Raw genomic sequence first — 12,366 nt, 5'->3', positions numbered from 1 at the left:
TTTCCCCGGACAGCGCACTCGTTAGGATCGCAAACACGCCCGAAGTATGGTCAAGTGCTTGCGGGTGCCGCCTTTTTAAAAGGTCTGTCACTTTCATGCCATTTCGAATGAACTGGTATTGCCCTGAATTCCTCACATGGCAACGCAGAACGTTAAGATGTATTACCACAACGCCAGGGCCCTTCAAAACAAAAGCGAACAGTTCTTCAGGCATGCTAATACACAAAACACAAGTCAGCCTGAATGGGAGTTTTTTGGCTGGAATTCGTCTTTTAAACTCCTCACGGCAGGCGGCCTGCTCCCTAATGTGGTAGTATGATGGCGGAAAAACTGCCATTTTACACCGGGGGCCACAAGCCGTTGTAAATAGCGCATTTACCATGATTTTACCTCTTCACAAAACGCAGTATCTAGCTGTGAATACTGCGTTAGTCCTAATGGGAGTATTAAAAACTCCCAAGCTTCCTCTATCTCCTTCTGCTCCTCCTTACAAAATGGCTGCCAGTTGGTGTCGTGTGTCGTGTGGGCTCCAGCGTCCCCGAAAATTAATTGTCGATGTGAACTTGCGGCCGCACGAATGGATGTGAAGTGCGTGCCCACAATCGAAGCTTGTTGCCAACATTGTGAAACCAGCCTGCACTGACGTGCGACACATCGCAACGTCGCCTCCATGTGACCGACCTACGAGCCGACGGAATACGCCAGCGAGCCAACGCGAGGCCTGAATTCTGTGATCGCTAACGAAGGGTGGCTCGTTAAAAACAACGCGGTTGTGCCTCTGCGAGGTGGTTGGAGGAAACATTTTCACGTTTTTATTGAACCCAACATTTTGCGAGACTTGTTCCCCTTCCAGTGTCAAACAAACTCAGTATATTTCCCGCGTCCCTCCACGGGCGATTCTCTGCCCCTGCAGGTGAGCGCCGTGCGTGAGAGAGGGCGCCATGCCCGGAGCTTAATTGGGGAGGCCGAACGGTGTGAAAGCAATGCATCATGCGCGGGTCTCGAGCAGAGCACTCGAGCAGAAAGAGCAAAATGAAAACTGTGCGCACTGTGAACGGCTGTGAGGTGTTTTTGTTAGGCTGTGTCTGGCTTATTGGCAGGCGAAGGTGAAGTTGGCTAGTCAAACGTCGCAGGCGGCCGTTTTTCTTGAGAAGTACGTGTGGTGCCAGCCCCGCCTGCTACGAGGAGGGTGAGTGTCGCGTGCCGCCGGCGATTAATTGATTTTTCTGGAAAGGGAGAAGGTCGAAGCCACGTGGGAGCTCTCCGTACGCTAGGCGCGTGTAACTATAACCAGCAAACGCCATTGGAGGAAGCATTCTGTAGACTCGACAGACGACTGCTTATTATTTTTTTTTTTGAAGGGGGGGGGGCGGAGGAGGCGGGAGCAGGGGCAGGCGTCACACCTACCGAAATTTTCCCTTAACTTTGGCTGAAGGGAGAGAGGGCAGTGCGGGTGGTAAAACCTGAAGCTCGCTCCCAGAACACTAAACGCGTGGAAAAGAGGGAAAGGAAGCATTTTGAGATGTTGTAAGCCTTTTGAGCAGCAGAGCACTTCGTTTTGACGAACTAGTGAGCGCAGGTGTCTCAGACGGAAGTTCAGTTTTGCATAGCTTTAAATAAACCTTCAGACATTACAGAAAGTTGGACACAAGAGGGACAAGTTCAGCGTCTTTACAATGCCGTTGTTTTTAGGTCAGATGCCCATGATGCTTCTGTATTTGTTGCCGCAGATATAAAGTATTTTGCTATCCCTCTAATGCATGTGCTGCTGTGGCTCTTAGGGAAAGTGCCAGGATTTGCGGCAACGTCAGCGATTGGGGGGCAGGTGCAAGCAAACAGCGCACCGCCGACCTGCTGACCTCATTGTTCGCAAATGGCTTACATTTATTCGTTGAGGAGTGTTGTAGTAGATAAAGTTCTTACCAAGTTACCTTGTGTTCTCGATGTAGGTGTTTGGTCGATTAGGCGTTGTATTGTATAAACGTGTCCACACGTATATCGTATTTATGTAATTTTTGCAATGAATTCGCTGTGCAGAAAACAAACCTTCACGTTTTGCCATTCAACGTTTGAAGCGGAAAACGACTAGAAATTACGTAATGCTAAACGCAAAATGAAAATGCGGCCTGTGCGCTCATTAAAACTCCCAAATACAGTAAAAAGGTCCGCAACAGCCCTTATACAGCGCTCATAAGGTCATATGCAGCGCACAAAAACAAAAAGAATACCTGAAATGCAGCTCAAAACTGCTCCGATGGCGCCCCTTGAAAACTCCCAGTTGAAGGAAACAATACACTCCAATGGTACCCCTGAAACCTCCCATTTTAGTTGCAGTAAAATGAAACTCCCATATTCTACTGAAAAGAAGTGCGGAAATAATAGGAGTAAGGCGAAACTCCTATTGGAAGGAATTTTGAAAGCTCCGAATTGGTACTGAGTTATGCAACAAGCCATTTACTCCCATTCCGGCTTATTTGTGTTCTGTGTGTGCGACTGCGAATGCGATATCATTTGTTAAACAAAAACTAGGATGAAGTATTCTACGTTAAATTCATTCATATTTTTCACGCGATTATTCCGTGTATATTCCGGGCATTAGTTAGGCAGAAACATTAAAAACGGGTCCGTATTTATAGCCTTGTAGTATATACCTTGAGAGTGACCCGGGCTGCGTTTGGATTGAGCTACCAACAACTGATGGCGTAAACTCCAGCATTGCCTGTTACCTTATTACCTTCCACGAAACTTCGGCGCCACTGTATTTTTAAAATATTTTGCTGCCCTGGAATCCCTGGTTGATTTGTAGGCATACGAAGAGCACATTCACTGCGCTTTCCATGTTCAAAGGGTAATTGGTCGCTTGCTTTAATTGAAAGCTATTGCGCCCATGTACGCAAGAAAGGCGAACGCCTGTTTCAGTTCACCAGTTTTTAATAGACTTTAGAACTAACAACTCTAAAAATTCCGCTGGCAAAGTTTTTAGATTTAGTACGAGTGAATCTCGCGATGTTCCTTGTGGCTCTCGCAAGTAAAGCGTCTGTGCCAGTTCGCAAGTTTTGTACGCCGCTTTACCAATACTTTCTTCTGTCCTTCAGAATGCATCATGTGCGGCCTGTGCGAAGGTTGAAATGCTTTTGCGGTGAATACGGAGGATTGTAGAACCGTGTGCGGCGCTATGATTGAACTCCAGTTATTTGCATTAGAGACGATGACTGTATTGTTTCCTTCTTGTGTTTTGTGGCTCAGGATTTTATAAAAAATCTTATACCTTTGGTTTTCCCCGCAAATGTAAACTTTCGTGGATTCTTCTCGGCCCACTTGCACGAAAAGGTATGGAGGAAACGGTTGATTTATAAATTATATAAGAAGTATGAATGTAAGCACTTATACAAGGGATACTCCATCTGCAGAATTGTAAAAACGTCTTGCATGCGGTGAAAGATTTTATCACGAATGCCGGGAACAGTACTTCAAAACAGAGCCCTATTGTTTTTGGCGTTACGTACGGCCTGAAACAAAAGATAATGTCAGCGCTACTGTTCCCAAAACCTCACGTAATATCTGCTGCGTGTCAGAGAAAGCATGCGAGGCCTTTGAGCAGCATCTCAACTCGAATTTACGGAATCTCACGGCATATTGACAGGCTACCATTTTCATGATCGCTATGATTGCCTAACCCCCCGGCTTGTAATAAAAGAGCTGGTAGGCAATGCTTTGCGCAAACTGAAACAAGTTTTCACTGCTTGTGATGGGCTTCCAAACTTTATAATCGAAGGCTGTGAAGATTTTTTAGTCCCCGTTTTGACTCGCCTATTAAGCTTGTCATTAGAGAATTTGTCTTTTCTTTCGCAGTGAAATAAATCGCTGGTCGTCGAAATGTTTGAACCTATTAGCTTTTATCACGTTAACAATTTTCGCCTGGTGGCACTATAGTGAGGGTTTTCTGAAGTCACCGAGATGTTTGTCTATTACCGCTTATTCTTTTAGCCCAAAGGAAATATTTCTGCCGTGCACCTCGCCTGTATAAAGATCGATCAATTGAAGCTAATTTCTGTGCATTCATCGGTATACCGGTCTCATCGGGTTTAACAAAGACAAAGTTGACACAGTTTATTTCTACTGGACGAAGGTCTCTGATAAGGTTATGCACCAAATAGTTTCTTTTAAAACTGAAACAAATCAGCCAACGTTCAACCTACTTCCCGTTATTTAGAAGTTTGAAAAATCCTGCCTCACCAGGTTAAAAATTTACTATGCTTGCCTGAGCCCTACCAGCCACTGTCTGGCGTGCCACAGTGCTCCAACCTTGGGCCTTTGTTGTTTCTAGTAGTCAACAATGATCTGCCATCGTATGAACGCCGCCCGAGGACATTCCTCGTTGCAGATGACAAAAATTTTTTCGGAAGATAGAAAACGTTCGTGATTCGGTATTGGTACAGAATGACATTATTCTATCCTGCATTGGTATTCAAAGAATTCACAGTGTTTGAACACAAAGAAGACGTAGTTATGTCACTCAGTAGAAAACGTGATGCCAATTACAGCCTTTTTAATGAAGAAATACAGCGCGAGCGTCTTGTATGCGACCCGATTGTGCATGTGTAATCGAAGCTGAACTTCCGGGTACACATGTCCCACGTTCTTGAACGTGTACTTAAATTTCTCAGTACTATACCTCGGCGAAAACAAAAATTTTGTAACCCTCACAGCCTTCGCGCTCTTTACAGTGCATTTTTTCATCAAAATTCAGTTTGCAGCTTTTAAATAAATCTTCCAGTGATTCATTTGAAAATGTTGAGCGCCGGTGTATTCGCATTGTGTACGATCGATACGTTGGTCGTCGTCGTTTTCACAGCTACCACACTAATTCATCTGGGCCACCTAAATCTCAGCGATAGGAGGGTCGCTGGATATGAACTGTACACAAAAAGTGGTGCTGGGCAATATAGTCTGTGATTAACTTTTCAGGTCGTTACCGTTCCCAAAAGCCTCCAAGTGTTTGCGTACTTTATATTCTCAAATCTATGAAACGTGTTCATCGACGCGTCCACGACAAACTTACAATAACGTATTTGTCGGGAATGACATTTTTTGTTGATATGTGGCAAAATATTTCTCCCCCTTCTTCTTTTCTCATTGCACAACGTACTGATCTTTTGTGACTGAAGTGTAACTTTGTATTTGTACTTTGAATTGTATTTTTCTCTTACGTTTTTATTAATTTTTCTTCAGTATTCAAAAAGAAAATGTGGGTTGTCTCCCATGCCACTCGGCTGTTTACAGGCCCGAAATGAAGCACAACTTTCATTTATTTATCTAAAACAGCTGGATAAATGAACAAGGATGAATAAAGCTTCAGAAACGTTAGGTTGTAATAATGATAGAGTAGTGAGTGAGAGTAAATATTTGTAAAGTCTAATTACGCTGAATGAGAAGGTGTAAGTAAAATGAGGAAATACTAAGATAGATGAAGCTGGGTAATTTGAAATAATGTGGATTAAGGTTGGGCAAGTGTGCGTTACGAAAATAAGGTAGATATGGATAAAATATGACAGATTAAGGAGGATTGGGATTGATTAACTTTGACAAAGAAGTAATTATAGAACTTTTCCAGCAAGCTGGATAAAGGATGAGATTAGGGTGGGGTTAGATGGATTGCGTTCAATAAATATAAAATTTTGCAGGATAACGCAATAACATCAATTAGAGCGGATTGCAGGAGAGCAACAAGGGGATTAAAATAAAAGTTGAATTTATTTAGGTAAGCCGAAAAACGCAGATTAAGATTGATTGAGTAGAACAACCACAAGAGGGCTTATTTGTGATTGATCATATGTACATCACTGACAACGCAGGAGGTCCAAAACCCAAGGGCTGGAAGCGGACGCTCTGCAAGTACTGACATGGACAACCGTACTTGAAACATTAAACGACCATGAGCAATCAGAAATATAATACGTAGTCTACCGTAAAGGGGTAAAGGTAGTTCTATATGAGGCTTATTGAATGGAATAAGACGGGGTGCGAATAAAAATAATGTAAATTAAGGGGGATTAGGCCGAAATATTGAAGATTAAGATGAATTGTTCAGGCGAAATTAGCGGGCTGCTCTGTGGACGTGGAGAACGGTATGTAAAAGGTGCCCTTCGCAATAACACTTTTGCTTTCCCCTGAAAAGAGCGTAAAAGGCCTAATGGCCCCCAAAATATCTATCGTAAGCAGATCTAAAAACCGCGGCGTGGAGTCGACTGCGTCTTCGGTCTTAAAACAGCTACTGCTCCTAATTGGCAGAAATATTCATGTAGGTGGCAAACGCCATGGCAGAAGTGGATTTTAACAAATAAAGGCAACGGCAGTGTATTCGCTGAAGGAACCATGCCAACCTTGGCGCTTTATCTCCATCTTGTGCTGTTACTTTTGCAGCCTAATTTTTTCATGCTGAGATTTTCCTTCCTCAGGCCTCCTCTATATCAGTTCTTCAAAAGGCCATTCCATATAAATATTCTGTTTTGTTTCCACCTAACCCTTAAGTTACATTGACGGTTAAAGGCAGGTGGATTATGTTAGCGCCACGCACTTCATTCTATCACTTCCTTGATGTATCTGATTGCACGTTTGTTTCACTTCTATACAATTTGTTACGACAATGTTTACTTTCGAGGAACACGATAGTACAGTATCCTGCTCGCGATTTTTTCTTTTGCATGGTATTGCCAGTTGTGGCCAAAAAATATCACAATGTTTTGATTATCGTCATTCCTTCTAATTGTGTTATAACAATACCAAGACTTTCACGTTAAGTTGCTTTGTGAAGGATTAACGCAGATCGGGTTGGAGTGGCACAGCGCGCTAGTGTATGCCAAATGGCGAAACGTGCAAGCATAAGAAGGAAACGTGCGAGAACGACATTGCAATGAACGAATGGACTTTCATAACTATGAAAGACCATCGTTAAAACACGGGGCTGATATGTGAAAGCCCAACTCGTCTTGATGTTTTACAAGGGCAAAAGGTTCTAGCGATTGTTGGTTTTATTATACACTATGACACTATTGCTGCTGAATAGTATACTATAAATCCATCATTTGCACTAAATGCAATAAAAGAATCGTCGCCTTAGCAAAGAAGCAAGTAAGCATGAAAGCGTCTATACCAATAGCATTGTCCACTGAGCCTTTGCCTATTTTACGTAAGATCCGAATGTACATTTACAAGCAAATTGGACCAGTAATAAGTGATTCGACAACATTTTCCTGTATGCATGGAAGCGTAGTTTTTGAAGATTACAAGTCGCTCGTGTTAATGATTGAACTATGTGAATTGGCAGCGTACAAATTTGTCTCCTCTTTGCGTGCCAAACTTCTAGCCCCTGCAGCTATCCCGAAGTATCTTTCTCTTTTTGAACACAAACTTAGTTTTAGGGGCAGTAGTTGTGAAAGTATTTTTCGGCGTAGAATAACCAGTTCGGGACTGGAGCAGTTTAGAGACCTTGTCAGAGTTTTCAACTGGAATGAACTTTTCGCTCAAAACGAATCAAACAAAGCTTATGGCCTATTTTTGAGGTACATACAGCGGGATACGACTTAGCGTTTCAACCAGTTGCACAACAGAAAAACTCCCGAAAGGCGCGAAAACCCTGGATAGATCAACAACTTCTTAAACTAATTAAAATTAAAAACTCAATGTGTCACTCTTTTGTGCAAACCCGTGACCCTAACCTGCTTCTAGAATTAAAAAAAATATGGAAACAAACTACAGAGCGACCTCAAAAGTGCCATGCTCAGATACTATGAACGCCTCTTTGAGGATACACGTATCAGCAGAAATGACAATCGCTATGAAAAGGCAGTTCAGCAAAGCAGGGGCTTACATTTCGGAGGTTGATGAAGATAAAAGTAGCGCTATGCTGGAACAGTGAAGACTTCCAAACTCTATATTTTTAAGTTCGTCAAACGTGAGCGAGGTGCAAACTTTCATTCTTAAATCTTAAAAACAACGTCGCATCTGGCATCGATGGTATTGCACCACTTCCTGTTAAACACATCGCTTCTGAAATTAGGGAAGTTTTAGCTTTCATTATTATTTCGACATTATCTAATGGAGTTTTTCCTCAAAAATTGAAAGTAGCGCGAGTTTGGCCAATTCACATAGATGGTGGTGAAGACTTGTTTTCCAATTACAAGCCCATATTTGTGTTTTGCCGTCTTTTCAAAAATATTTGAATATGTAATACATAATAGACTAACAAACTTCTTCAACACACACAAGGTCATTTCACGGTATCAGTCTTAAAAAAACGAGTCAACGCAGGAAGCTCTACTTATATTAAGGACAGTATAATACAAAATATAGAGGGAAAGAAATTTATACTCGGGTTATTCGTGGACCTACAAAAAGCATTTGACTCTATCAATTATGAAATATTGCTAAGAAAACTAAAAAAATTACGAATACGCGGAATAGCGGCTGACCTATTAAGGAGATATTTAAGTAATAGGGAGCAATTTGTTGAATTTAATGGTGTTTCATCGGGGTTATTGGCAATATAACAGAGTGTTCCGCAAGGATGAAAGCTGGGACCGCTGTTATTCGTAATATATGGGAATGATATTCCAAACATACCTTGTACACCCCAGATAGCCATGTATGCAGATGACAAAAACATAGTTTAGATGCAACGCATCTCTTTAACTCGCCTTGTCTCGCGTCGTTGTCGCGGCGTAGTCCGCATCCCTCCCCCATTCTCCTCGCCGCGGCAGCTGTGCGCTCAGCCTCTCTCAACGCAGCGCTTCTGTGCGTCAGCGCGGTCAGCGCGCAGCTTGCGCACGGCTGCGCTCGCTCCCGTCGCCCTGCCAGCTGTGCGTTAGGGCACAGCTTGCGCTTGGTTAAAAATTTACACCATCTCCCCGCGAGGGGAACCATGGGGTAGACGCGACCCATCGGGGGTGAACATGCTGCGTAAATAGGATACACAACAACAGCAATCCACACGCTGACATCGCTAGCATAACGGAAACGCAACGACAACCCCCGATGCGTTGCATCTACCCCATGGTTCCCCTCGCGGGAAGATGGTGTAAATTTTTGAAAAACATTGAGCCTCTATGACTCCAAAAAGGATATTCGTCGAATGGGTACGTCGGTGATGTTATATGGAGTGGAAACTTGCCTGCGACTTCTTTTATTTGTTCGCGAGAGTTGTGTCTTGACACCAACGGTCGCGACCGAACCCTTTCAGGTATAGGTAAAAAGCTTTGCTTTAAATTCAGAAAATTACGCGGCCAAATGGAATGATGTTTGCGGGCATGCTATGGAGACGTATACGGGTTTCTTGCCCGTTGCGGACTTTGAGGAGACTTATCAATGTAGTTCGCAGAAAGGTATAATCTGCGCATCATGAATACCATCTGCAAACGGGAGAGCCTGAAGTGAACGTGAACAAGCCAGTATGGGGGCATAACAATGAAATAGGCGTTATACTATGCGATAACCCTGGCGTCGTGCAGGATGTGGAATTTCTCGGAAAAGGCAAGTTTAGTGACCACCTTGTGTTAAGATCTCGAATTAGGCTAGATTGCAGGGTGTACCGCAACAAGCTAGTACGAAAGAAGCCGATCAATGAGCCAAAGTAAGACGGAATGTTGAATAATTCAGGATCACGCTGCAGAACCTATATTAAACTCTAACCGAGGAAGCATAATCTATGCCAGAGGAAGTCAGCGACAATCGTAAACGCATTATCACGGAGTGTGTAGTATAAGTTGGAGGTACGATGGCTAGGGAGGATGCCGGTACACTTTCGCATGAGGACAGAGATTTAATTAGGAATCCGCAAAGCGTTATAATTTCCACCCTAGATGCCAGAATAAACCTAGCGGAGCTTGTGCAGTTAATCAATAATCGTAATACAGCTGGCATACGTAAGAAGCCCATGGAGAGGATCGAGCATGAGGTAAAAATCGGAGGTAGCCTGAAAACAGTGAAGAGCTGTCTATGCATGGAGAAAAAAAAAGATATATGCACTTAAAGACAAGAAAGCAATTGTCATCACAAAAAGGGATACAATAGTTATAGTATCCGAGCAATTCTACAGAGGTCAATGCATCAGCCGCGACATCCGGGATAATACCGAAAGAGGAAGTAGTTCAGAGGAAATAGACATCCCACAAGTAACGGCTGAAGAAGTAAAGAAGGCTTTGAAAGAAATTCAAGGGTGCAAAGCCCCTGGTGTGTATCAGATAACAGCAGACTTTTATAGAAATGCGGGGAAATTTTGCCACAAAAACGGGCAAACCTGTATACGCAATGCCTAATGACCGCAAGTGTACTGGAATCTTCGATTAATACGAACGTAATCCTAGTCCATAGGAAAGGTGACATTAAGGACTCGAAAAATTGTAGGGCGATAACATTACTGTGAGTCGTGTACATGGCACTTACCAAGGCCATCGCTAATAAAATTACTGCCACCCTAGATTTCTGTCAACCTAATGAACCCAGCAGCGTTTTGTAAAGGCTATTCAAAAATGGACCATATTCACAAAATCAATCTGTTGGTAGGGAATTGCGCGGAGCCTTCTCAACCCCTATATTTAGCTTTCATAGATTGTGACAAAGTATTTGACTATGAAGAATCCTAAGCAGTCATTTAGCCATTGTGGAATCAGGGGGAAGACGACCATTACGTAAGAATACTACAGGATATCTACAATGGGTGTACAGCTACCATCGTCCTCCATAAGGAGACAGTGAAATACCTATAAAAAGGGGCATCAGGCAAGAAGAAACACTCTCCAATGTTATTCACAGCACGTTAACAAAGATTTTCATAACATTGAATTAGGAACAGGTACACGTAAAGGTTGATGCAGAATACCTCCGTAAGCTAAGATTTGCTGATGACGTTGCCTTGCTAAGTAACTCGGGGGGCGAATTGCAAAGCACGCTTACCGCACTGGACAAGCAGAGGAGGACCATGGGCCTGAAAATAATATGCAGAAAACTAAAGTAATGCCTAATCGTCACCGTAAAATACTTCGAGCGCTCTCGATCTCCCGGAGTGTTAATGGGGCACATCAGGAGAGTTCAGTGGTTTGAAATGGGTAGCCTAGGCGAATATATCTACTCAGGCGAAGTTGTGACCCCGGATTTAACCGTGATGCAGAAATAATTAGTAAGATAAGAAGGGGGGAGGCATTCGGCATGTGTTCTTCAATAATGAGTGCCAGCCTGCCATTGTCCCCAAAGAAAAGACTATATGACAGCTGCATACTACTGGTACTGACATACAGGGTAGAAACTTGGAAGCTTGCTAAAGGGGTTCACTTAATTTGAGGAAGACTCGCGAGCGATGAAATGGAAAATGATAGGTGTTTAATTTAAGAGATGAGACAGCGGAGTGGGTAAGGGAACAAACGTGTGTTGGGTACATGTTAGAACAAATTAAGAAGAAATGGGTGTTGGCAGGGCGTGTAATGCGAAGGCAAGATAACGGTTGGTCATTAAGGGTAACAGAGTGGAACGCGAGAGGGGGCACACGTGGCAGGTTGCGGCGGAAAGGTAGATGGGCGGATGAGATCAAGGATTTTGCGGGGATAAATTGGTCGCAGTTAGCACAGGACCGAGATAATTTTAGATCTATGGCAGAGGCCTTTGTCCTGAAGTGGGCGTAGATCGGCTGATGATGACGATGGTGATGCGGGTGTGTATAACACCCCCCGAAAAATATTTTAGCCACGATACTGCTACTTACATTGTACAGTTTTATCCAATGACGCTGTCATTATCCAATAAAACTGAAATAAAGCTGTTAGCCGTCAGGTGGTCTTGGTGTCAATTACTGCAAAGTCAATTTTTCATGAAGGTGGTGTAACTACAAAACACGCAGAACACCTGTTGAATACTCCACTTGGGCTCTGCCGTCATTATAATTATCATCATGACCACCACCAAAATAATAACGATCGTCACACTCACACTGACGATTCCATACAAACGATCACCATCCACGCGGCGGTCAGCATTTGAAAACACCCTGCTGCCCTTCTCCTCCTGCCCCAGCAAACTGCGGTGGAACCGAACAAGAAAGTACAATGATGCCAGTCGGTACGGGAACGTGAGATGGAGAACCGTTGGTCGATGGGTCATCCGTAGTCATGGCTGAGCATGACCTCATACCGTCCACTGTACCCCTTCATGTCACCGACGAAAACAGTGGCTTACCTTCTGACGCCCTTGAGGGTCACGGAACCACCAAGGCTTGGTGCACACCGTGCCTTCACATAAACGGCGGAGAAAGAATGGACCCCGACAGCGCCTCATAATCCGACGCAGGCACGCGCGCACCATCCTGTGCTGTAGGATTGG

This window comes from Haemaphysalis longicornis, unplaced genomic scaffold (genome assembly GCF_048455015.1).
Source record: "Haemaphysalis longicornis isolate Haplotype H1 unplaced genomic scaffold, Haemaphysalis longicornis Haplotype H1 scaffold_17, whole genome shotgun sequence".
NCBI classification, from domain to species: Eukaryota; Metazoa; Arthropoda; class Arachnida; order Ixodida; family Ixodidae; genus Haemaphysalis; species Haemaphysalis longicornis.
This window is presented reverse-complemented; position numbering follows the sequence as displayed.